This window comes from Hypanus sabinus, chromosome 31, assembly GCF_030144855.1.
Source record: "Hypanus sabinus isolate sHypSab1 chromosome 31, sHypSab1.hap1, whole genome shotgun sequence".
Taxonomy (NCBI): Eukaryota; Metazoa; Chordata; class Chondrichthyes; order Myliobatiformes; family Dasyatidae; genus Hypanus; species Hypanus sabinus.
The window spans coordinates 36973071-37001057 of NC_082736.1; positions in this window are offsets into that span (position 1 = coordinate 36973071).

Sequence of the window (27987 nt, forward strand, 5' to 3'; positions counted from 1 at the left end):
GGACAGTTTAGTCGCTGTCTTGTCTCTTCAGTGCCGATAGTACTTCAGGTGATATCAGTCGCCAGATATCTTTTCAAAGTGCAATTTGCTTGCGTGTCCGAATATATCATGAGTTGAACAAGCCCAACAAATAGGAACACCTCAGAAGCAACTGTTTGTGCCAATGAATAACACAGATTCACTACAAGCAGTTTCAAGAAATAGTTCTTCACCTCTGTTCTAAATAGACTTTTCCCTGTTCTGTGTTCTGTGCGATGCAGAACAGGTATCAAAGGAAATGCGGCGAACCATTGCTGCCGTCATACTGGCAGCGAAGGTCCTTTAATATCCAGTTATAATTGTTCGAATTATTAGTTCGGGGGCACTTTGGTGACCGTGTGCAGTTTTGGTCGCGACACCGTAGGACGGATGTAATTAAGCTGGAAGTGGTGAAAATATTTCGCATGGTTTTGTCTTGATGAAGTGCTTGGGTTAGAAAGCAAGGCTGGGCGAGCGTGGATTGTTTTAGTCTGTGTTTAGCGGGCGGTTGAGAGGCCGCACAGAATTTTATAGAACATGAAAGACAGAAACGAGCTTCGGAAAGTTGTCTTGCTGGTGGGATCCCGTTAGAGTTATCGGTTGTTTCAGAGAATTATATACTGGACGCGGAGGCTGGTGGGATATTAGGTGAGAACAGGAAGAACTCTTATCCCTGGTAGGGTGGCGTTGGGGTGGGGTAAATGCAAACGTGCGTGTAATTAAAAAATATGCCGTTGAGGGAAGCGTTAATGGTGGAGGGAATGAAGTCATTTCCTTTGTAAAATGAGTACATGTCGTTGTTCTAAAATGAAAAGACTCATCCTGAGAGCAGATGAGCTGGAGGTGCAAGAATGGCCTGACACCTGACCATGTTTGTTTCTCATTACCAGAGCAAGTATAGCTCCTACTCTGGTTGTCTTATCTATATATTATGTGCTTCACTTTCCTGAACACGCATAAGAAATTACAACCAATATAAACTCCTTACTCTAAGGAGATTCCAGTCAATATCAGGAGAGTAAAACCTCCCATCTCAACAATCCTATTATTATTACTTTCTTACAGTATCTGCCTCACTATCCGCTCCTCGATGTCCATGTTACTACTGGGAGAGGAGCCTATAAAAAGAGGAAAGAAAATTATTGCATCTTCCATGATGATCTCTCTATGGTTTTCTCATTTTCTGGGGAAGTGACACTATCGTTGAATGGCGTGGCACGCTCCATCCTCTTTTACCTCCATCCCTGCCCTTTGTGAATTGCTCACTCAGCGGCCTATCCTGTCGCTGAAACATCAACGTCTCTTTAATGGCCACAACTTCATAGTTCCACAAATTTATTAAAGTTCTGTGTTCATACACCGTGTTTATGATACTCCCTGCAGTAGGATAGACACATTTCAATCCATCCCCTTGACTTCAACTTCACTCCATCATCTGCCTATTCTTCCTCATAAATACGCTACAAGCTGCCTCTACTTGAGCGCCAACAGCCCCATCCTCTGCCTTTCCACTTTGCTTCCCACCCGCTGCAAATCCAGTTTAATCCCTGACTAATGGGGTAACAAACCTCCGTGCCAGGAGATTGGCCGCGTTCGGATGGTGCAACCTTTCCTTCGGCACGGAAGAGGTTCCAATAATTCAGAATACATAATCACTGTCCCTGCCCTAATTCTTCAGCCCTGCATTTATTGGCCGCGTCATTCTATTCCCAATCTCACTGTTGCGTGGTACAGTCAGCAATCTCGAGATTACTAAGCTTGAGATACTGCTTCTCAGCATACTTTCCTAAGTCCATGTGTTCTACCTTCAGAATTCCCTCCTTCTTTTACCTATGTCGTTGGTACGAATATTTATCACAAACGGTGGCTACTAACCCTCCAATTTCCAGATATTGTGGGGGCCTACAGGAAAATCAGGAACCCTGGCACCTGGAAGGCAAGCTACGATCATTGCATGGAAGCTCAGTAATGATCGAGACACGATTTCGCAGCCGTGTAGACGTCTGCCAGTTAGAACAGAGAGAAGAGTTTAAAAGGAGGTAGTTCTTCCTTCGGCGTTTGATCGAGGCACAACTGCACAAGAGAGTGAACGTCAGCCAGTTAGCAAAGCAGGAAAAAATTCAAAAGAAGACAGCTTTACAGAGCAGGAATCCGAGGTGTGGGCGACAGAATGGGGACGGGCAGATTTAGGAGGGATTTGGCTTACTGGGGCTTCGGTAAAAATGGGCCGAAGCTAGTTAGGTCCCCTGTGTAGAACAGCGACAAGAAATATGTGGGTAAGGTCGGCGTTCTGTACTGTGTGTCAGATGTGGGAAGTGCGGGAGTGTCCCAGCCTCCCAGATTCCCACATCAGCGCCGAATACTTCGAGCTGCAGCTCCTTAGAATCTGCAGTAGGGAACTGGAGATGCAGTTCGATGACGTTCGTATGGCCGGGGGAGTATGCAACAGAGAGGAGCTATCGGCAAGCAGGTGCACTGGGATCTCGCGGGAGAGATAAGGGGATAACAGTCAGGAGAGGGAAGGACAAGAGTCTGATTCTAGAGAGTACACCTGCGGCTGTCCCCCTTAACAATAAGTACTCCTGTTTGAGTACGTTTGGGGGAGACGACCTACCTATGGGAGACATTGCCCGTGCATTTGGCATAGAGTCAGGCCTTGTGGCTTAGGGGGATAGAGAAAAGACGAGGGTGGCAGCAGTTATAGCGTACTCTGCAGTTAGTGGGTCAGACAGACGATTTGTGCACCCAGGAAAGAAAAAAAACGATGGTAGTTTGCCTCCCATGTGCTGTGGTCCAGGATGTTTCTGATCGCGTCCACGATACCCTGCAGTGGGATGGAGAACAGACAGAAGTCGTGGTACACATTGATATCAACGTCTTCGGTAGGAAAATGGAGGAGGTCCTGAAAACAGACTACAGGGTGTTAGGACGGAAGTTGAGAAGCAGGCCCTCAATGGTAGTAATATCGGGATTACTGCCTGTGTCATGTGACAGTGTGTATAGCAATAGATTGAGGTGGAGGATAAATGTGTGGCTGAGGGATTGCAGCAAGGGGCAGAGATTCAGATTTCTGGATCATTGGGAACTCCTTTGTGGCAGGCGTGACATGTACAAAAATTAAGGGTTGCCCTTGAATCCGAGGTATCTTGTCTGGGAAATTTGTTAAGGCTATTGAAGAGAGTTTAAAGTAGAATTACTGGGGGGTCGTAATCGAACTGAAAAGAGGCAGGAAGGGGCATTGGTCAGTGCGAGAGTGAAGAATGGCATATGATAGAGAAGGGACACGCTCAGACCGAAAGTCTGAGATGTGTCTATTTTAACACAAGGAGTGTTGTGAACAAAGCGGGTGAGCTTAGAGTTTGAATCAATACTTGGAGATATGATGTGGCGGCCATTGCAGAGACTTGGATGGCTCAGGGACAGAAATGGGTACTTCAAGTGCCGGGTTTTAGATGCTTTAGGAAGGACAGGGAGGGAGGCAAAAGAGGTGGAGGAGTGACACTGTTGATCAGTGATTGTGTCACGGCTGAAGAAAAGGAGGATGCCATGGAGAGTTGGAGGGATTATCTACGAAGTCTCAGTCGGTGGAGGTTAAGAACAGGAAGGGGTCAATAACTTTATTGGGTGTTTTTATAGGCCGCCTAATAGCAACAGGGTTATCGAGGAGCAGTTAGGGAAACAGATCCTGGAAAGGTGTAAAAATAACAGAGTTGTCGTGATGGGAGATTCTAATTTCCCAAATATCGATTGGCATCTCCCTAGAGCATGGGGTTGAGTGTGTTAGGTGTGTTCATGAAGATTTCTTGACACAAGAGGTAGATAAGCCTACTAGAGGAGAGGCTGTACTTCATTTGTTATTGGGAAATTAACCTGGTCAGGTGTCATAACTCTTAGTAAGAGATCATTTTGGAGATAGTGATCATAATTCTGTCTCCTTTACAATAGCATTGGAGAGAGATAGGAACAGACAAATTAGAAAAGCGTTTAATTGGAGGAAGGGGAAATATGAGGCTTTCAGGCAGGAGATTTGAGGCTTAAATTGGAAGCAGATGTTCTCAGGGAAAAGTACGAAAGAAGTGTGACAAATATTCAGGGGGTATTTGTGTGGAGTTCCGTACAGGCACTTTTCAATGAGAGTGAATTTATGGTAGGGTACAGGAATCATGGTGAACAAAAGTTATAATAAATCTAGTCAAGAAGAAAAGAAAAGGTTACAAAAAGTCCAGAGAGCTAGGTAATGTTGGAAATTTGGTTAATGATGGGGAGGGTGGCGGGGATTTCATGACGAGGACTTGCTGAATGTTGTTTACTTCTGCATGATGAATAACTTCCAATGTCTCTTGCCCTTGAAACAAATGGACAAGAGTTTGTGTCAATTGTGAATGGTTTGCATATTTCAAATTTACCCAGTTCACCTACATTGTAGCGACAAAGGCTGTGTGTCTGTGAGAGTGCTAAGGGTGCCGGCGACACTACAGAGCATCTATTCGCTTTTCCTTGCTTATTTGAGAAAATATGTGAAAGCTTTTCATGGTGGTAATTAACTCTCTATTTTAAAGTTTTGTAGTTACATGCGAGGAGATCAGTGTAAGTATATACTTTTTTGTTTTCTCTCATTTGTATTATTTTTGCATGGGATTTGTTTCAGAGATTTTCAGATTCTGTATTGGATGAGTGCAATCTGAGTTCTGCTGGAAATTTATGCATCTACATTACGAAATTGAGATTCTCGAAATTCTGAAGGAAATAGGAATTTGGAGAAAAATTGCACATTGATGTATAATTAAGTTCGGAAATAAAATTATCAATTTTGGAAAGTTTCGAATATTTCCGGGAGCAATCTTAAGACAATTTTATTTATAAGACTGCCTTCTTTTAATAAAGCATAAAAGATGTTACCCGAGACATTTAATACATTGATTCTGTGTTTGTGATTCCTTGGAAAAAAATATTCCTTGCAATCAGTTTTTTTTTGTCAAGTAATTTACAGATGCAAGAAAATGAGGACTTTCCTCGAGAGGGTTGCTCTACTGTAGACAACTTTCCATTGGGCTTCCTGTTCAATGAAACTTGCAAACAGTGCTACATCTCCCCTCTCACGCCCGACTTCACCTGCTTTTTTTTTTGTTGTACTGTCACATCCCTCACCCTTTAATGCTGAAGCGTCGCGGCCCATAACGTCAACTGTACTCTTTTTCATAGATGCTGCGAGGCTTGCTGAAATCCTGCAGCTTATTCCTCTGTGTTACTTGGACTTCCAGCATTGTTTTCATTTGTTTGTGATACCATATTGTAGATAGTGGATTTTACAGTATGCCCCCATTGTTATTCTCCTTATCATTTTGAATCCAACGTCCAATGTCTGAATATAGATCAGCAACTTGGGCCAAACAGTGTTTATCGCAGGGTTTGATAGAGGCAGCTGAAGAAACGCTGCAGGCGACAATAATGATATTTCAAGCATCAGTAGATTCGAGAATGATTCTGAAAGACTGGAATTTGCAAATGCTATACTGTGATGGAATGGCTACATCGATTAAGAAAGTTATTCACGCTTGTTTATCCTGTTGCATTATTCTATCCGTACAGTTATCACGGAATTTCCTACAATTTTGGATTGCTCCTGAAATAATTTATAAGAGTCTGACTATAAAGATAGACCAGGCTTCTGTTTACAGGAATGGAGGTGAATTTCATGACTTAGCACTTAAAGCATGATGTTGTTGAATGAAGATTCTCAATTGAGTGTGCCTATGTATGCGATTAGAAGGAGTTGAACGACATCACTATTTTGAAATTTATTGGATTGCTCTGGTACTTGCGTATTTTCTGCATTTATCGTCTTGAATTTTTTTTGACTTTGTTTACATATATTTGATTTATTTTTATTTAACCAACTGGTATTCTACTGGCACTAGAAACCCCTCTGTTTCTGGGAAACAATCTCCAACTCTAGGCCAGACGGTCGACGCTTCCTTGTTGATACCTGGGCTGTTCATCTAGCGATGATACCTATCATGGTGTGTCATGATTTTCAACCAGTTACACCTTTTTCCTGCACGGTGATAATTTCTTATTTTTCCCCCTGGATCGTGATGTCATTTCAGTTGAGTGGTGTGTACTTCTTAATTGGATATGTTGAATGTTGAACCCTGTTTTCGTTAAAAATATACCATAGCACTTTAACGGACTGTTGTGTATTTTTTAAGGTCCGTTATTCCTTTTCTTCTTTCTGTCCTAGGCAGTGTCAATCTAACCACGTAACCGTGTGCATAGTGTTTTCAAACATGGTTTGTTTTTAAAGAACAAAAAAAAAACGCAGGGATTCAGTAGATGTTGTGTGTATGGACTATCGTAAGGCATTTGACAACCAGCCAATGGTACTCTCATTCTGGAAGTAAAAAGGGATCTGATCCATTAAAACTCCGCAGCGTGGAATCATAATTGGCAGGGCCACCAGAGTAAGAGGGCGGTAGTATAGGAGTGGTGTAACGCATCAGCCTAACATCTCGGGCTGCAAGGCATGTACTGTCCGCTGCAGTTCTATGTTCTAATTTCTATCGGTATTAAATTTTAAGAATATTAAAGGGAATAGTTCGAAATTTGCTGTCAGCAAAATCGCTAACAGCACCCGCAAATATTGTCCAGTTTTTGACCACAAGCTGTTCTACTTTCCTCTTCACCTCTCCATTTTTTCCGTTAAACAAACTTACACTGTTGTCAAAATCATCATGGCTGTCTACTGCAGAGTTGCAGAGATTTCATAATTCAGCAATGCTTCAATGAAGTGTTCCAAAGAAAAAGAAAATAGCCGACAAAGTAAAATGAGACAAAGGTGTAATAGTTGTTTGCAATGTTTCCACGAAATTATAAAGAAAAGGAAATGTTAAACTAATGATGCTCTTTGAAATTATGATACCATCCATGGTCTTGTTAACAGTCCTACACAGCTTGAGGGAGGGAGTGATCTACTCAGCCAATTGTTCAGAATGTTACAAAACCTGGAGACCTGATGGTCATGATTGATAATAAAATTGTTCATGTTGCAACTTTTCATTACGTGACCAGTTTTCCGATTTTGTTCCAATTATATCAATGAACAGTTCCTAATTTGTAATGGACTCAAAGAAAGTTTGACAAATCTAGTTATGTATGAAGAAAAGAGAGCTATGTATATCCAAAAGAAAAACACAAACACGCAGTTCACTAAAGTATGTATTTTACTACTATATCTGTATTCTTGATTTTTCGGAGAGGAAAACACAGGAATTACATTCATCCGGTCAATAATCCTACAACGACTTATTGAATTTTAGCGCTCCAGAGAACTCACGAAAGGAAAGTCGGCTGTTCATTTTGTGTATCAAAGTGCTAAGTTGTTGATGATTGCGTTTGAGAGTTTTATAAAATAATTTCAATTTTATTGGGAGAATGCAGATTTTTTGGTTGTATTTTAAAGTGCAAGTTTCGATATACTGGCGAGGTAAAAGAATCTCAGGTCATAATATTAACAGGAACATTTTGTGCTGAACAGTAAACATAGCCGAAGAAAATATCCGGTCCGAATGGTAAATCTACCGATGTTGGAATGAATCATAGTGCATGGAACATCACAGCACACGACGGCCCTTCAGCAGGCCATGGTAGGCTGATCGTTTAACTTATTCCAGGATTAATGTATATTTAAGGCAGAGTTTTCTGGTTTCTCGATGTTATCAGTGCATGGAGGAAAATAGGTGGCGGAGTCAGAAGATTTGGCTGAAAGGTACAAATGAATCAGGCATAGTGAAATTGCGGAGCAGGCTCTGTGAGCCAAATGTCTCAAGGTCTTTTAGTGTTAATAAGGGAAACCACTGTATCTGATAATGGTGTATCAGTCGAATCATGTGCCCTGGTGCAAAATAAGGACAACCTCTTTAAATAAATTTAATTCACAGCCAGATAAAGTTTTTCATTGCAGGAATCCTGCCGCTGTCGAATCAGCTGCTCCTTCTTTTCCGAACCCCTAGCATCGCGTCCTCCTACTCTTGGATTTCTCGCTATTTTTCATTCGAAGCGCCTGGTTCTTCTTCCATTTTATTACCAGTTCAAATCTTGTGTTTCTATCTCATTGGTTCTGGCCGTTCTGGCTAACATACATCAGCGTTCCATTGTCTGCTCAAAGCAACACCATTTTATTACCCTTCTCGCAGGTACAGCATGTAATTGATAATTACTCCCTCTTAATCATAGCAGAGTAGCCAGTTACACGGTTAAGACCGCTATATTCGTCAACAGGCATGGCGTATCATGCAAAAGAACATCTCAGAAATCAGTTCTTATTTACAAATGCTATCTTTACTTGAGCACGTTATCAGGACCTTCAATGTGCCCTCTTAAATGTGTCATGATACAATTGTACTTAGCGATACCAGTTCACGAAACAGTTCAGAAGATACGGACGACAGATCAGTTTCAAAAAAAGGCGATCACTTTTCAAAGGCGATTAATATTGCAGGATTATCACTGAACGTTGCTTTGTCTAGTTCAGCTCTCCCTAGTGATATGTTTTGTAATTCAATATTAAAATTAAACTATGGTCAACAAATTCCCCATTTTGTTTCTTCGTTCTAACCACCTGCCCTCATTTGACAGACCGGTCATATTAAGGATGAGATGATGGATCATTTGGTGACACAGGACAAGGTAGGGAAAAATCAGCATGTTTTCCTTAAAGTAAAATCTTGCCAGACGAAACTCTTGAAATTTTAATCGAGGAGATTACGCAGTTAGGATAGATAAAAGGGTTGCAGTGGATAATGTATATTTGGACTTTCAGAAGATCTTTGATAAGATAGCACAAATGAGGCTACTTATCAAGTTAAGAGCCGTTGGTATTACAGGATTGTTACTAACATGTTTAGAGTTTTGTCTGATTGTTTGGAGGCAACGAGTGCGAATAAAAGGATCACAGTCTGTTTGGCTGCCAGTCACTTGTGGTGTTCGACAGGGCTCAATTTTGGACCGAGGCTTTTTATGCAGTACATCAGTGATGTAGAACATTGAATAGATGGCTTTGTTGCCAGGTTTGCAGATGATACCAGATTTTGGAGCGTCAGATAGCTTTGAAAAAGCTGATAGGCTGCAGAAAGACTTAAACCAAGGAGAGAATGGGCAAGGAAATGGAAGATGAAATGCAATGTTGAAAAATGTATGACTATTCATTTTGGTAGTAGAAGTAAATATGCAGTCCGTTTACTAAATAGGAGAAAATCCAAAAGATATGATATCCGAAAGGACTTGGGAGTACTTGTGCAGAACATCCTGACGGTTAACTTACAGGTTGTGCCGATGGCAAGGAAGGCGCATGCAATGATAACATTGATTTCAAGAGAACATGTGAGCAGGAATGATATGCTGAGGGTTCAAAAGGTGCTGGTGAGGCCGTACCTTGAGCATTGAGAATGGTTTCGGCTTCCTCGTCTAAGCAAAGATGTTCTGGTTTGGAGATGGTCCAGTTGGGGTTCACAAGGATGATTCCGGGAAAGAAAGGGTTATCATAGGAGGAGCGTTTGATGGCTCTGCGTCTGCACTCGCTGAAACTTAAAAGGATGTTGGGGATCTCATTCGAACCTTTCGAATGTTAAAAGCACTAGACAGAGAAGATATGGAAATGAAGTTTCCTGCGGTGCTGGGGTCCAGGATAATAGTGCACAGCCTCAGGATAGAAGAGCATCCATTTAAATCAGATATGCTGAGATAGTTCTAAACTACATGTTGTTGAATTTGTGGAATATGGTTCCATAGGCAGCTGTGGGGGCAGGTCACTGTGTGTACTTAAGGCAAAGCTTGAGACGTTCAGCCAAAATCGATGGAAAAGAGTAAACAGTCGACGTTTCGGACCAGCACCTTTCATCAGGACTGATATTGGTCAGTTCCCGTAGGACCACGCGGGAGTTGATAGCTGACAACAAAAGCCCCGGTTCAATGTGCTCAGAGTGAGGAGGAAATCTGTCACTGAGTGTAACAACAAACGGTGATGAGATATAGACTCTAGGGGATATATGAGGAACACAGCGCCCCTTTCTTCTCATTGATCGTGTGGATAGTCAGATATTTTTTTCACAGACTGAAATGGTAAGCATGAGAGGGCATAGTTTTACGGTGCTTGGAAGTAGGTTCAGAGGAGATGTCTGGGGTAAGTTTATTAAGCAAAATGTGGTGTCAGCTTGCTATTGGCTGCCGGCAGCGGTGGTGGAGGCGGAAGAGATAGGGTATTTTAAGAGACTCCTGGATGGATACATGGATCTTAGAATAACAGAGGGCTGTGGGTAAGCCTAGGAAATTTTAAGGTAAAGACATGTTCGGCACTGTTTTGTGACCGAAGGGCCTGTATTGTACTGCAGGTTTCCTATGGTTCTATAAAAATCTACCGTCCAGGTTTCACAGAATCCCGAGCTATTCCACGTTCCCAATACCCAATGAATTGATTGCGTGGACTCAACTTCTTTGTACTAGTCCGTAAGCCAGGACCCCAAATTCGGGCCACTGGTACCAAATGGGGGGGGGGAATTAATTCTTATAGTAATTTTTGGCAAGGTATACACACCTAGTGCTAGAAAATATGTCATAACATTGCGGCGCCGTAGCTTTCTGCCTCAATAAAGCCCCATGTCTTCACTAATCTTGCTTGGGACAATATCGACAGTCTTGCGGAAGGGTACATCACATGGCGATAATGACATAGTGGTACAGGCCGATGTCTGTGGACCGCATCTGCCAATAGCTCAGCTTCCACACTTTGAGAAATTGAAGCAGAGATCAGTCAACATGAGGACCAAGAAATGGAAGTATATGCAGCACGTGCACGTGTGCGCCCACGGTCTCCCCCAACGAGGGAAGTTCGTGTCCAAGCAACCAAGGACGCTGCTCTTCTTGCCTGCAGGAAGAACCTGGTGTGGACACTTGCAAGGCAAACAGATCCAGAGAATCAGACAATCCTAGGCTGGTCTGGCTTTTATATGAGCACCAGGGATCAAGAACCAATCTCACAAGATATTGTTGGGTATCTGCCATCCATCAATTCACCAGCCACAGAGATCACCACAGCATTTGAAATCCTGAACCAATCCGAGCTAATCCTGAAGAAACTTCATCTAGAAACAATTGTGGTAGTTGTGGATAAAGCACTCTACGGAAAAGCCACTGAAATTGCCCGGAAGCACAAAGAGCGCTTCTTCAACATTCTTCTCAGGATGGAGACATTCATACCAAATGCCATGCCTTAGCCATCCTGGGAAAGCGATTTCTGGATGCTGGTCTCAGGGGCGTTTGCATAGTGGCTGGAATTGTCGCAGAGGGGGGGGGGGGGTCAGCAATGGAATCTTTAATGATGTCACGGTCCGTAAGTACATCTGTAAAACACTGACGAGACTCGCATGGGCAGAGTTCACACAATGGGTTGAGGATAACGTTCCAGAGATAAGTGGAATGATGACATCATTCTTAGACAAAGTGAACGACATGGCCAGTGACTTGAAGCAACAGAAGTTGAACAGTCTGCTACAAAGTCCTCTATGAGCTGAGCAGATAACTCTGTGGACAGTCTTTCTGGAACACCTCTGTCAGAAGAATGGAGAGCTACCTGCATTCTGGATATCGTACACTCTCATGGCGGAGAACGTAGAACTTGGGCTTCTGCACGCCCTCCATATATCTGTGCACCGTCCTCTAATGTGGACACAGAGCCCCCAGTTCCGCCATCCAGGTCATTAAAACTTAACGTCAAAAGAAATTGTCCGGATACCGACCCCGACTGAACACTACTAGCATCGAACTAGAAAAGGCTGTCTTTAATCCACTCTTTATCTTCCGCCAGTCAACTATTCATGCTAATATCTTTCCTGTAATATTCTTTAACAACCTCGTGTGGCATCTTGTAGAATGCATTATGAAAATCTAATTATACAGCATCCAGTGACTCTCCCTTATCGATTATGCCTGCTGTTTCTTCAGAAACTTAACAGATTAGTCAAGCAGTATTTGTTTTCTGCAGGCAATCCTATTGCTTTTGGCATGTTTTGTCATGTGGTTTAAGTACCCAGCAAATTCCGTCTTAATATTCCGTCCCCAACATTCTTCCAAATACAGACGTCGGGTAATTTGGTCTAAACATTACTATACTCTGCCTCTTTTCCTTCTTATACAGTGGAGTGACATTTGACATTCCTTGCACTAATACAGGAAGCAATTGCAGTTGTGCTACCTCAAATTAACTGAATCCAACTTTTCATGTGCCCACATTACTAACTTACCCGCATCATTTTTTAGTGGTCCAATATCAACTCTCACCTCTTTACATAATAATAAGAAATCGAAAAAAAAGAAATGAAAAGACAGCTTTTGGAGTCATGCATTATATTATTACGTCGTCTGCCTTCACATTGCTTCTTTTCAATTCTTGTAGTTTTTTCGTTGTTTTCGTGGATTTTAAAAGCCTCAAAATACCCAACTTCCCACTCATTTTTGCTGCATTATATGTCCTTTCTTTGCCAATTATTTAGTCATTAACTACTTTTGTAAGCCTCAGTTGCCGGCCACTGTCATTTGAGAATTTCCTCCACTGTGAGACATATCTATCCTGAAACTTGTGAAATACCCCCAGAAACTGCAGCCACCTCTGTTCTGCCGTCATCCCCGTCAGTATCCTTCTTCAATTCACCTGAGAAAGCTCCGCCCATTTTCCTCTGTAATTGCCTTTATTCATTTGCGATACAGCCACTTGTGAGTTATGCTTCTCCCTCTCAAATTCCAGTATAAATTCAATTACATTATTAGTGACTACCTCCTAAGTGTCCCTTTACGTTCAACTCCCTGAAACGATCTGGCTTATTACCATGCACAGCATCTAAAATACTCTTTCCTCTAGTAGGCTCAAGCACAAGCTTCTCTAAAAAGTCATCTGCAGGCTTTCAACAAATTCCCCCTCTAGCGAATAGACAACAACCAGATTTTCCAAATCCCCTTGTATTCTAAAGTCCTACATTGAAATTGTGCTATTACCCTTATTACATGACTTGCCCGGCTCCCTTTGTAATATTTACCCCCATCCTCGCTGGCAGTTGGAGGCATATGTATGATTTCCATAAAGTGTTTTATTTTACCTTTGGAATTACTTATCACCACGCACAAATATTCAACATTCTCTGACACTATGTCGCCTCTTTCTCATGATCCAATTTCATCTCTTGCCAACGGAGCCACAGAAACACCTACACCTTTCTGCCTGCCCTTTCAATACAAAATATATCCTTTGATATTTTGTTCCCAACAACGCCCTTCTTTCAGCCACTACTCATTGATGATCACAATACCGTAAAGAACAATCTGTACTGTATATGTCTCACGAGTTCGTCCACTGAGAAAGTAGATATTAAGAAAAAGGATTTGCTGGAAGTTTTCGAAAACATGAAGTTGGATATGTCGCCGGGACCGGATGAGATGTACCCCAAGCTACTGAGCGAGGTGAGGGACGTGAGTGCTGAGTCTTTAGCGGTGATCTTTCAATCATCAATAGGGACAGGAAAGGTTCTGGAGGATTGGAGGTTTGCGGATGTTGTTCCTTTGTTCAAGAAAGGGAGTAGAGATAGCCCAGGGAATGATAGACCAGCGAGTCTTACTTCAGAGGTTGGTAAGTTGATGGAGAAGATCCTGAGAGTCAGGATTTATGAACATTTAGAGAGGCATAATCCGATTAGGAATAGTCAGCATGGCTTTGCCAAGGGTAGGTCGTGCCAGACGAGCCTGACTGAATTTTGTGAGGATCTGAATGAAAACAATGATGAAGAAAGAACAGTAGATGTAGTGTATATGGATTTCGGCAAGGCATTTGATAAGGGAGCCCATGCAAGGCTCATTAAGTATGTGAGGAGGCATGGGATCCAAGGGGGCATTGCTTAGTGGATCCAGAAGTGGCTTGCCAACAGAAGGCAAATAGTGGTTGTAGACGGATCATTTTCTGCACGGAGTTCGGTGGCCAGAGGTGTGCCTCAGGGATCTGTTCTGGGACCCCTTCTCTTCGTAATTTTTATAAATGACCAGGATGAGGAAATGGAAGGATGGGTTAATAAGTTTGCTGATGACACAAAGGTTGGAGGTGCTCTGGACATTCTGTACGGCTGACAGAGGTTATAGCAGGATATTGATAGGATGCAAAACTGGGCTGAGAAGTGGCAGATGGAGTTCAACCCAGATAAGTGTGAAGTGGTTCATTTTGGTTGATCAAATGTGATGGCAGAATACAGTATTAATGGCAAGACTCATGGCAGTGTGGAGGATCAGAGGGATCTTGGGGTCCGAGTTCATAGGACGCTGCGTAGGTTGACATTGTGTTGAAGAAAGCATACGGTGTATTATCCTTCATTGATTGTGGAATTGAATTTTGGAGCAAAGAGCTAAAGCTGCAGCTATATAGGACCCTGGTCAGACCCCACATGGAGTATCGTGCTCAGTTCTGGTCGCCTCACTACAGGAAGGATGTGGAAGTCATAGAACAGGTGCAGAGAAGATTTACAAGGATGTTACCTGGAGTAGGGAGCATGCCTCATGAAAACAGGTTGTGTGAACTTGGCCTTCGCTCCTTGGAGCGACGGCAGATGAAGAGGTGACCTGATAGATGTGTATAAGATGATGAGAGGCATTGATCGTGTGGATAGTCAGAAGCTTTTTCCCAGGGCTGAAATGGCTGCCACAAGAGGACACAAGTTTAAGGTGCTGGGGAGTAGGTATAGCGGAGATGCCAAGGGTTAGATTTTCACTTAGAGAGTGGTGAGTGCGTGGAATGGGCTGCAGGCAACGGTGGTGGAAGCGGATATGATAGGGTCTTCTAAGAGACTTTTGAATAGGTACTTGGAGCTTAGAGAAATAGAGTGCTATGGGTCAACTTAGTAATTTCCACCGGACATGTTCAGCACAATTTAAGGGCTGAAGGGCATGTATTGTGCTGTAGGGTTCCTATCTTTCTACGTCTCTATGATTTTCTATATTTCTATTATTCTGAATTTTGCCTGCTTTTATATACAGTACATTCTTCGCCGTTCTGAATGCTACCTCTGTGATACAATTTAATACTTTGCCCGTCTGCATTTGTACCGAAACATTGGCTGATCTCTTTTTACATTCATATTACGCGCCACCCATAATATTCTTGTAAAGCTCCTGGCACATCCGCAAGTCTAATCATCCTGGTTTGTATCTCCCAACCATGTCAGTTATAAGCACTCCAGTTGGTGACGGGAGTTATGTTGCTTGTGAATAAGGTGAATGATGTAGTTGCACTTTTACAGATTTTTGGATACAATGTTGCGACCACTGAATCGTGGATGTAAGGCGGTGGTAGTGGACAGTGACTGACCACGCTTACACATTGCATCGGAGGGACTGGAAGGTAGGCAGAGGGGTTGACAAATATCTGCTGATGAAGGATGGTTTCAAACCATTTGGACGATGCGACGCTGGACCTAATTTGAAAAGTTCCATAACATAGGAACAGTGAAGTGATGCTGAGGCTAGTTCAGCCACTGATAAGATCTTAAGTTGAGCATTGTGAATGGGTTTGTGCTCACTGTTTCTGAAAAAAATGTGCTGTGCTGAGATATAAGAGGTTTCAGAGGATGTGTCGAAGGACGATTCTTGTTATGAAAGATGAAACATATTAAGTACGTTTGCTGGCGCTGGGCCTATCTTCACAAAAAAAAGATGCTTACGGCGGAGAACGATAGATTCTGGATTAGACACGGCATCAAAGTTACAGGGAGAGGGCTGATGAATGAGCTTGAAGTGGAAGATCCCTGATTTAATAGCGGAGCAGATTCGATGGACCAAAAGTCTTTACTCTGTTCCGTTGTCTTTTGAACTTATGGAATTTCGAAGGCAGAAAGGGTTCGTTATTGTAAGACCTTGACATAGTAGATATTGAAAGGATGTTTCCCATACTGGGGCAGTCTGGGCCACGAGGTAACAGCATGAGGACAGAAGGGCGCCCATTTGAAAGAGGGCTGAGCGGATTTTTTTTCTTTTTTTGAGCTGGAGTGCACTGAATTTGTGGAATGTGTTATCACAAACAGCTGCATAGGCCGGATCTTTGCCTTCATTAAAAACAGAGATCGATAGGTTCTTGACGGACACGTCTCTGGAACGTCAGTGAGAGGGGTGTGAAGGGGTGATGAATGAAACAGTTTTTGCCATTACTTGATAGAATGTCTTGATGACAATTCGTCCTTGTATTAAATGTTCTCATTGATTACTCAAAGAAAGGTTCGAGTTTGGGAAGGCAAGGCATTTCCAATAGCTTTACGCTTTGTGCTGTGACTACTTAACTTCATCATATTCAAAGTGGTATGTGAATTTTATATATTTGACGATTTCCGGAGTGTGAGTGAAGGAGAATAACCATTGGATTTACAAAGACCGTTGCCTAGGAATGGTGGAAATATAGAAGAGCACGAGAAACTCCAGAACACAGGGCATATAAACCACGTGGTATTCGGCGGTCAACGTGCAGAAGACCGTACTGTGAATGGTAGTATTGGTTACGAAGTCTATGATCATGGGTACGCAGGAGAATAGTGCTTGTTGTTCAAATCAACTTCACGGTTAGCACGAGTAAAAAAAGGAAAACGTTTTGCAGGGAGTTGCGTGTCTGTACACTAATGAATGTCTAAATTTTAATGTAAGTGTAAGACAGTTAGACTGAAGATCTATACGGCTGATGGGTGGTGGCAGTATGGGTAGAAATGCGATGGCGAACCAGTGAGTAACGAGGAAGAAATTAACGTCAAAAATATTGATGAATTACAGACGATTGAGGATTATTGAGAAGTTGCTTCAAGCTGGAGCTGTAGCGAGTCCGGAGACAAGGAAAGATGTTTCGGATGTCCCCGTTTATGGAGATTGCAACAGTGAGAGGCACAGGATGTGAAACTCCCATTACTTGGGAAAGGAAGTGTGGATGAGGCGAAGAGTAATACAGGTAGGAAATTCCAGTAATTAGCAGCTAACTGTTGGCGTTGTATTTTGAACAAAATATATTCTCAGACCGAAATATTATGAGCAGCAAGGAGTTAGTTGCATTTTGGAGATAGTGGAACGAAATTTACTCCAGAGAACCAAGAAACCGCAGCTCCTGTCTTTCTTTCTCTATACTCATACATTTTTCCCCCTTTCAGATGACAACAAAGACTAGCTATGAATTGTTTCATGGTGATATAATCATGGCGTGCGGTTTCCCAGAGAAAATATTTCGAAATAAAATACTGAGGGATTAGGAAACAACAACAACAACTACACTTACACTTATTGGATATCACAACTAATGAAGGCATGGGATTTGCCAGACATCAAGGACAGTGTAATTATCAGTTATTGTCAACTTGTGCAATTTTATTTTGTGCTTATAATGTCCATGTCTTTGATGAGGTTCTTAAATCTAGCAGGGAACATATCGCCACAAGCATAACGTGTATACATTGTTTTTATACATTGTTTGCCTTCCGATGAAAAAAAATAATCCTGATAGATTATGAGTCTTGTAACATTTGTAAAGGGAAATATAACAACAAAATTCAGCAAAAATGTCTGAAAATAATTCAGCTGGAAGATTAAAAAAAAAGATGTGGCATATGCAGGGAAATGATGGGCTGGAATGTTATTGTGATAAATACAGGTGCAGGTCGGAAATGTAATTATTCCCTTCCAGAAAGAATATTAATATGCTGTGCCTATAATGACAAATTATAATTATTTTAGAGTGATCCTGCATGTTGTAGATATATTGAGTGAAATATTGATTCATTTGCAACATACGAACTCGGTTAGTCAGAATGAACATACAAAATTCTCATTTGAAAGTATAAAAAAACATAATTAAAATAATTGTCACATCGTGATTCTATTTTCAGTTGTTCCTGAGTTGTTTGTTCAGTGGGTTGTCACTGATGTGTGTTAATTAAATGCATGATTCATTGTTCTCTACTGTATAAGTGCTGAAGCAATCAAGAGTAGATATCGGCAGTTAGAGCATTTTGATTCTGTTGCTGCTTCGCAGAGAAAATGGGATATCCTGCAATTTTCTACATAGCGAGTATTTATTATCCTATATTGGCAGCGATTGGTATCCCGGGTAAGTAACTGGCGTTGGTTATTGCATTTGGGTGTTGTTCTACTTTTTGCGTCTGCTGCTCGAAATCACAGCCACCATATAGCTTGTGACTGAAGCTGTCACATGTGATGAGTATTTTAAGCCTGTCCAGGTTACGCATATCTTCAGTTTACTTTTCACTGTCATTTTAATCGGTTTTTTTTACATCCGAATCTTTTCTCAATAACAGCATTTGATTCAGTGGCTATATGGATACTCAGAATTTCGCCTCATTGAACCTACTAAAGCTTAGAAGGTACATGTTCCTCGCAATCAGATACTGCATTAATATAGAAACGAAAACCTTTCTAACATAAAAAAGAAAATATTTCCCGTCGCTTCCGCTTTGTTCACTTGGTCCACTGTTTGTGAGTAACAGGAAGAAACTGGAAAGAGGCCAGTTAGCGAGTGGGCCAGTGAAGAAGTGGAGCTTTGAGGCTTTGACTCGAGAGATTCTGGCAGATTTAAAGTTGGACTGTGCAATCAAGTGAATGAAGATTTGAATAGCTCAGACTCAGCAGAAAGCAACTGATTGGGCAATCGAGGTCAGGTGACCAAGCAGTTTGAAAAGCTCCAACAAATAAATAGAATGGTAGCTCAAGCAGTGCGGCCAGTGAGTGAGCGGGCCAGTGAAGGAATGGAGCTTTGAGGCTTTGACACGAGAGGCTTCGAAGAGAAGAGGCGGAGGACGAGCTTGCTCCCATTTAGGCTTTACAGTACTTCCTGAGATGGTGATGTGCCTCTCATATGAGATATGGCAGTCTTGAGGCAACTCTCCTTTCCTGCAGAGTCACATTTGCCAGAAGTGCTTGCAGCGGGGCGATATGGAAGTGTAAGGTGAGTAGACAGATAGTGGAGAGCATCCCTTTGGTCATTCCCATGAATAGTATGTATACCGTCCTGGATACTGTTGGCGGGGACGACCGACCAGGGGTGAACCACGAAGGCAGGGCCTCCGCCACTGAATCTGAACCTGTGGTGCAGAAGGGTGGGATGGAGTTGGGCTGTCGTCATTGGGGACTCTGTAGTCAAGGGAGCAGACAGGATATTTTGTGGACGTGAGAAGGACACGCTCATGTTTGTTGCCTCCCCGGGTGCCAGTATCCCGGACGTCTCTGACCGGGTGCACGCCATCCTGGTATAAGACGGAAAGCAACCAGAAATCGTGATACATGTTGGTACCAGCTACATAGGCAGGAAGAGGGATGAGGTCCTGGAGTATGAGCATGTGGAACTAGGCAGACGGCGGAAAAACAGAACCTCAAGGGTGGCTTTCTCAGGATTACTGCGACTGCTTCGTGATAGTGATGGTAAGAACTGAAGGAGATGGCAGTAGAATGCGTGCCCTAGGAGTTGGTGCAGGGGAAGGATTTTATATTTTTCTATCATTGGGAAGTCTTCTGGAGTAGGTGGGACCTGTACAGTTGGATGGGTTGCACCTGAACTCGAGAGGGAGCAATATCCTTGCAGGAAGGTTTGCCACATAGTTCGGGAGGGTTTAAGCTAATTTGCAAGGGGGATGGGACCTGGTGCGATAGAGCAGAGGAAAAAGTGCGTGGAGTAAAGCCAGCGTTAACAGATAAAGAGGCTTTGCGGAAAGAGAAGCAGAATAAAGGGTCTAAAGGTAGTAAGGTAGATGGGCTAAAGTGCGCGTACTTCAAAGAAAGAAGCATCGGAAACTGTGGTGCTGAACTCAGAGCCTGGATACACACATGGAATTATGATGTAGTGGCCATATGAGACTTGGCTGGCATCAGGGCAGAAATGGATTCTTACTATTCCTGGAATTCAGTGCTTTAAAAGGGATAGAGGTGGCGCGGGGGAGGAAGTGGAGGAGGCGTGGCATTGCTGGTTAGGGATGCTATCACAGCTGCAGAAAAGGTGAGTAATGTAGCAGGATCCTACTTTGAGTCAATATGGGTGGAGGTCAGGACTGAGAAGGGAGCAGTTGCTCTATTGGGAGTATTCTATAGGCCCCCTGGTAGCAGCAGACATACCGGGGAGCAGATTTGGAGGCAGATTTTGGAAGGGTGCAAAAATAACAGGGTTATTATCATGGATGACTTTAACTTCCCTAATATTGATTTGCACCTGATTAGTTCCAATGGTTTAGACGGGGTAGAGTTTGTTAAGTGTGTCCAAGACAGATTTCTGTCCCAGTAAGTTGACAGGCTGACTAGAGGGAATGCTATACTAGATCTAGTATTCGGTAACGAACCGGGTCCGATCACAGTGCTCTAAATTGGTGAGCATCTGGGGGACAGTGACCACCGCTGCCTGGCCTTCATCATTATTCTGGAAAAGGATAGAATCAGTGAGGACAGGAAAAGAATTTATTTGGGGAAGGGCAAATTATGTGGCTGTAAGGCTAGAACTTGAGGGTGTGAATAGGGATGATGTTTTTGCAAATAAATGTACGATGAACATGTGGTCGATGTTTAAGGATCTCTTGCAAGATGTGAGGGATAAATTTGTCCGGGTGAGGAAGTTATTGAATGGTTGTATGAAGGAGCCATGGGTGACAAGTGAGGTGGGAAATCTAGTCAGGTGGAAGAAGGCAGCATACACGAGGTTTAGGAAGCAAGTATCAGATGGGTCTATTGAGGAATATAGGGTAGCAAGAAAGAATTTTAAGAAAGGGCTGAGGAGAGCAAGAAGGCGGCATGAGAAGGCCTTGGCGAGTAGGGTAAAGAAAAACTCCAAGGCATTCTTCAATTATGTGACGAACAAAAGAATCACTAAAGTGAAGGTAGGACCGATTAGAGATAAAGGTGGGAAGAAGTACCTGGAAGCTCTAGAAGTGAGCGAGGTCCTCAATGAATATTTCTCTTCGGTATTCACCAATGAGAGGGAACATGATGACGGTGAGGACAACATGAGTGAGGTAGATATTCTGGAACATGTTAATATTAAGGGGGAGGTGGTGTTGTAGTTGCTAAAATACATCAGGACGGCTAGGTCCCCGGGGCCTGACGGAATATTCCCCAGGGTGCGCCACGAGGCAAGAGAAGAGATTGCTGAGCCACTGCTTAGGACATCTCGTTGTCCACAGGAATTGTACTGGAGGATTGGAGGGAGGCGAATGTTGTCCCCTAGTTCAAAAAATGTAGGGATAATCCGGGTAAATATAGACCAGGGAGCCTTACGTCTGTGGTGGGAAAGCTGTTGGAAAGGATTCTTAGAGATAGTATCAAAGGACATTCAGAGAATCATGGTCTGATCAGAGACAGTCAGCATGGCTTTTTGAAGGGCAGATCGTGTCTAACAAGCCTGATAGAATTCTTTGTGGAGGTGACCAGGCATATAGTTGAGGGTAGTGCAATGGATGAGATCTACATGGATTTTAGTAAGGCATTTGTCAAGGTTCCACACGGTAGGCTTATTCAGAAAGTCAGAAGTTACGGGATCCAGGAAAGATTGGCCAGCTTAATTCAGAATTGGCTTGCCTGCAGAAAGCAGAGGTTCTTGGTGGAAGGAGTACATTCGGATAGGAAGGTCGTGACTATTAGTGTCCCGCAAGGATCAGTTCTGGGACCACTACTTTTAATTATTTTTATTGAACGACCTGGGCGTGGGGGGAGAAGGGTGTGTTGGCAAGTTTGCAGACGACACAAAGGTTGTCGGTGTTGTAGATTGTATAGGGGATTGTCGAAGAATGCAGAGAGACATTGATAGGCATTGAAGTGAGCTGAGGAGTGGCAGATGGAGTTCAAACCGGAGAAGTGTGAGGTGGTACACTGTGGAAGGACGAACTCCAAGGCAGAGTACAAAGTAAATGGCAGGAAACTTGGTCGTGTGGAGGAGCAGAGGGATCAGGGATTAGGTGTCCTCATATCCCTGAAATTTGCCTCACAGGTAGATAGGGTAGTTGAGAGAGCTTATGGAGTGTTAGCTTGCAGTAGCCGAGGGATAAAGTTTAAGAGTCGTGAGGTAATGATTCAGCTTTATAAAACTATGTTTCGGCCACACTTGGAGTACTGTGTCCAGTTCTGGTCGCCCCACTATAGAAATGATGCGGAAGCTTTGGAAAGGGTACAGAGGAGATTTACCAGGATGCTGCCTGGTTCAGAGAGAATGCATTATGATCAGAGATTTGGGAGCAAGGTCTTTACTCTTTGGAGAGAAGGAGAATGAGAGGAGACATGGTAGAGATATAAGATATTAAGAGGAATAGACAGAGTGGACAGCCAGCGCCTCTTCCCCAGGGCACCACTGCTCAGTACAAGAGGACATGGCTTTAAGGTAAGGGGCGGGATTTTCAAGGGGGATATTAGCTGAAGGGTTTTTACTCAGAGAGTGGTTGGTGCGTGGAATACACTTCCAAAGTTAGTGTTGGAGGCGGATACACTAGTGAAATTTAAGAGACTGCTAGTCAGGTATATGGAGGAATTGAAGGTGGAGCGCTATATGGAAGGCAGGGTTTACGTGTCGGCACAGCATTTTAAAATCTCCCCAAATAAACTTGCATATATGTTCAGTTTTGTCCTTTCCACTTCTCTGGCTAGTTGTAATATTAACGTTCAAGTTTCAAACTTGCTTCCTGTCAAAACTTAGATCTGCTGTTCTTCTACTAAAATATGTTATGCCCGTGGGTCCAGTTATTCCCCCCGCTATAACCTTCATCACTGTTAGCTACAATGAGTGTGTCAACATAAATCATTGGAGCTATCAGCCGCCAACTGGTATCTCTGCTGTCAACTGGAAAGATGCAGCTCCAATATCATACCGGACTGTGTGCTCATCTAACGGAAAGGCAGGTGATCAGCCTGCAGAAACTATTTTCCCGCTCTAGTAATTGACGACACCTGGACCTAGCATAGTGTCGAAAGAATAATGTTCAATCAGTCCCGTTCAGAATATATCTATGCATCCATTTAAACTAAAATTATCAGGGTTTTCTTTTTGCGTACAACTAAATCTTCTTTGCTTTCTTGCAGTTAATTTAATTGCGATTGTGATCCTGTCCCTTGGAAAGTGTGGACTAGCTAAGTGCGTCACCCGTTACCTGGTGGGAATGGCAGCAGCTGATTTAACGTGCGTCATTGTTGCTGTTGTACTCGATCATATCAATAATATTTATATTTATGCCACCCCTCTCCTCATTACTCCGATTTGCGCCGGGACACAAGTCCTAAGGCTCGCAGCCATGGACTCTTCTGTTTGGTTTACGGTGGCTTTTACGTTCGATCGTTGTATTGCAATCTGTTTTCAAAAGCTGCGGGAACGATACTGCACCGAGAGGACAGCGACTGTGCTGATTGTAATTGTGGGATTAGGAAGTTGTGTGAGGCGTGTTCCATTATATTTTGCGATAGGACCTTACCTTATCATTGACAACGTACCCTGGCGATGCAATCTGAAAGCGGATTACTTTAATTTATCATCGTGGAGAGCATACCAGTTGTTTAACACTATCGCTACACCTTTAATGCCCATCGGATTGATCATAATTTTTAATGTTTTAACAGTCAGTCATATAATAGCAGCAAACAGAGCCCGCCAGAGGATCAGAAACAGCACAGAGAATAAGAAGGACAGAGAGGTGGAGAACCGGAAAAAGTCAATGATTTTGTTGTTCGCACTATCAGGCAATTTCATTGTGTTATGGATCCCCTATATTGTAAATACTCTTAACTGGCAAGTGCGCAATTACTTTTACACAGACAGATATTTGAATACACCGAGGTACATCCTGCAACAGTGTGGTTACCTATTGCAGTTTCTTGGTATCTGCACGAACACGTGTATCTACACTCTGTCTCAAAGGAAATTCAGGGAGCAGCTGAAGAATGCAGTCAAACGTTTCGTCACGTTAGACTGCCCACTCTGTAAGTAGAACGAAAATCGAACTGCAAGCTTTGATGAGGCTTCAAACAAATTTCGATATCATAGATTTGTCTGGTAAAGGATCCGACATTAATGTTGGCAGGTGGAAGAAATGTCAGAAAAATGAATAAAATTAGTGGGTGCTGGTGGGGTTGGGGCAGTTTGAGGACTTTACCGATGAATTATGAGGCTCTGATGTCATTGTTGCATTACAGAAATTGTGTTCAGAACTTTGCACTAAAGCTGAAACTTTGGCCAGTGAATTGCGTAGAGCAAGTGTGACTTCATTTATTTCTCTTTAACACCATTGCTTCATCGATTGTTCCGTGGATATATGTGATAAAAGAAAAAAAATTATGACTGGATCATGAAAACCCGGAGTCAGCCTGTTTCCCTATAGGTTCTATTGTAAAAAAAAATGGCAGCATTTCCTTTTCTTGTGCTCACTTCCAACGCCAAGGTTAAAATAACTACAAGCGAAGCCTTGTTCTGAATCGTAATGCGTCATTTTTAGCGTTTTAATGAATGGAGATGGTATCCGATGCTACTCTGTGGCGTGAAATGCAATGGTTTTCAAAGGTTAGTTGGAACACAGGAGAAGGGATTGAGGGAGATAATAAATCAGACATGAAGGAATGACGGAGGACAATGTTTCGAATCGTAGAGTTCTGCTGTTATGTCTTGTGGTTATGTGCACGAAAGATGAATGTGATACTGAATGAAGACAGAGTAGTATTTTATGCAGCAGAAAGCGACAGAGTTCATATCGGAAAGGAGTCTGGGGTGGGATAGAAACAATGTGGGAATTCGCAGGGAAACAGCGTTGCTCAGAGAACGACACTCGTTGTGAGCACATCCCCTGGACCTCGTGTTCGTGCTTACATGTGCCATTTATAACAGTGCGATCGCGGAATAGCATTAGATCGAGCACTATACTTATGCATTTTTCATATTACTGGAAAAATCTTTCAACATAGAATTCCATGCTTGCTCGAGTTTCGGGAAATGGCGGTGCGTTCCCTTGTTCTTTGACCGCCTATCCACGTTTCTTTGGTATTATATGTCTTTTGCCATAAAAACACCCATACCGCAGAAGTGGCGAAATGTGTGTATTCCGTCTAATGTAATGCAATTAAATATAGCCAATGACAATGGAGTAAAGAAAGTAATCGACCAATAGCTTCAAGAGGAACGGGTGCTGAAACTTGTCACAACAACGAGAGAGAAAGAGAAAATTCAGTGACAAGAAGAGGACTGACCGCGTCATGTCATGCGACTACTATCCCCGTGGCATTTTCTGGTTCGCCTACACAATCCAGCAACTCATTACACAAGAAATGGAAGCATTCACTCTTCAATTCTATACATTCATCGTTGAACTGAATTCTCAATCCCGGCCTTTCCGGACGATACTAGATGCGCGATGCTGAAAAGGACACCGAACGTTCAGATCAACCGCAGTGACGATGGCAGAGAAAATGTAAAGCGTCAGTACATTTTTCTACTTTGTGTTGCTGCAGGTAAGCATTGCTTTCAACCCTTGTTGGAAGAGTATTAGTTGTAAGCAGTCTACAAATCCCTGAGGGTATCGGCGCAATCTGGGAATAAATGCTTTATTTCGTTTAGAAAAAGAAGTGGAAAAGAAGCTGATGACATAATTCTACAAATATTACACATTAAGAAAAAACGATTTAGGAACTAAAATCGGCCAATTTGCCCATCGACTCTGCTCGGTGATTTCAACATGATTGACTCATTTCTCCCTCAGCCACAATCTCCTGTCTTATCCGTTTACCTCATGCCCTGACTAATTAAGAATTGACCGCACTCTGCCATAAGTATACCTAAGATATTGGCTTCCGTAACTGCCTAACCCAACGAGTTCCACAACTTCATTACTCTCTGGGCCAAGCAATTCCTTCTCGTTCGAAATGGATGTCCCTCTGTTCTGCGTCAACCTCTTTTGGTCTTTGGCTTCCAAATATAGAAACATCCTTTCCATATCCACTCAACTGAGTCCATTTTGTATTCAGTACATTTCACCGCGATCCCCCGCCCCTCCATACTTCAGAATTCTTCCGATTACTGACTTAAAATCTTTAGTCCCTACTCTCTTCCATTTGGAATAATTTTCCGGATGATCCGCTGACCTCTCCTCAACGACACCACATTATTTCTTATAAGAGACAGCAAAACTGTTCAAGAGACGCCAGCTGAGGCCTCGCAATTGCCTCCTTACGGCTCACAATTACATACTTGTTGCTATATTTCGAAATCAATGGTAACATTGCTTTTTTCCACGTTACATCGACTCAACCTTCAAACTGACCTTTCACTGAATCGTGAACGAGGGTTCGCATGTTCCATTGCTCTTCCTTTACAAGTATAAAAAAAAGTATACGCTTTTATTTCGTCGACCAAAACATGTCATGCATCTCCAGACGCTGTCCTCCACTTATCTTCAATTCTCCTAATTCCCCAAGCCCTTTTGAAATGCTCTCTACTTCCACAACCCTTGCAGCCCCTTCACTTGTCTTCGTATCGCCCGCAATGCTGGCTACAAGGATATCAATTCTAGCATCCAAAGAATTGGCATATAATGTTAGAAGAAAAGTTTCTAAGTCAGACTATTGTGGAAACTTACTATTCATCAGAATACAAACTAGGATTAGATTACTTTTTTCACACTCCTGCCCTACTTCCACTGTTCCATAAATGCTCCTATCTTTTTTGTAACGCTGTGGACTCTTAACTGGTGAAGCAGACTCATGCGTGGCGTCTTGTCAAATGTAATCTGATAACATGCGTGTACAATACCACAGTTTATCTGTTGCCTATACTGTTTTTTGTTTAAAACATCAACATTTATATCAGTCAAGCTTTTAGACCATGAGACCACAAGGCACAGGAAGAGACTGAGAAAATACGGCCCATCGAGGCTGCACCGCCGTTCCATCATGGGTGATCCTTTTGTCCTATCTCCCCCTCCCAAACCTCCAACTCCCAGCCTTTTTCCGGTAACGTTTGATGCCATGTCCAATCAATAACCTAGAAATCTCTGCCTTAAATACACACACAGCTGGTCTCTACAGCTGTACGTGTCAATAAATTCCACATATTCAACACACTTTGGCTGAAGAAATTTCTCCGCATCTCTGTTTTGAAAGGGCGCCCCTGTTTCCTAACACAGCGCCCTCTTTTCCCAGACTCTCCCACCATAGGAAACATCCTTTTCACATCTGTCCCATCTAGGCCTTGCAATATTCGAAAGATTTCAATGAGATCTCCCCCCACCCCATTCTTCTGAATTACAGCGAGTACAGACCGAGCGTCATCAAACTTCCGTTGGATGACAACCCTTTTATTCCTGGAATTATTCATGTGCACCTTCTCTGGGCCTTTTGCAATGCCAGCACAATCTTTACTAAGATGAGGGGCACGGAACCTTTCACAATATTCAACCTAAGGCCTCATCGTGCTTTATAAGGCCCCTGCATCAGATTCTTGCTCTAGTACTCTAGAGCTCTTGAAAGGAATGCTGACATGGCATTTGCCTTCCTCACCAGCAATCACCTGAAAGTTAAACTTTAGGTTGTTCTGCATAACGTCTGCCAATCCCATTTGCATCTCATATTCCTGAAAGTTCTCCCCGTTTAGGAAATAGACGGCGCACTTATTTCCAAAACCAAAGTTCAAGACATTGCATTCTCTAGAATTATAATTCATTTGGCTTTTTGTTTATTCTCCTAATCTGCTAAATAGCCGCTCTACCTGACTCTGCTTTGGACTATTAACTTGCACTGAACACTTATAATTTGATTTTAGCCGACATGTAGATGTTGTGCTTTACTATTTATTGTTGTGTTTACTATTTATTGTTATGATTGCACTTGCCCCTGGGAAACGCTGTCTCATTTTGCCCTGTAGAGCTGATGTATGGTTGGAATGACAATAAAGTTTTTGTATCT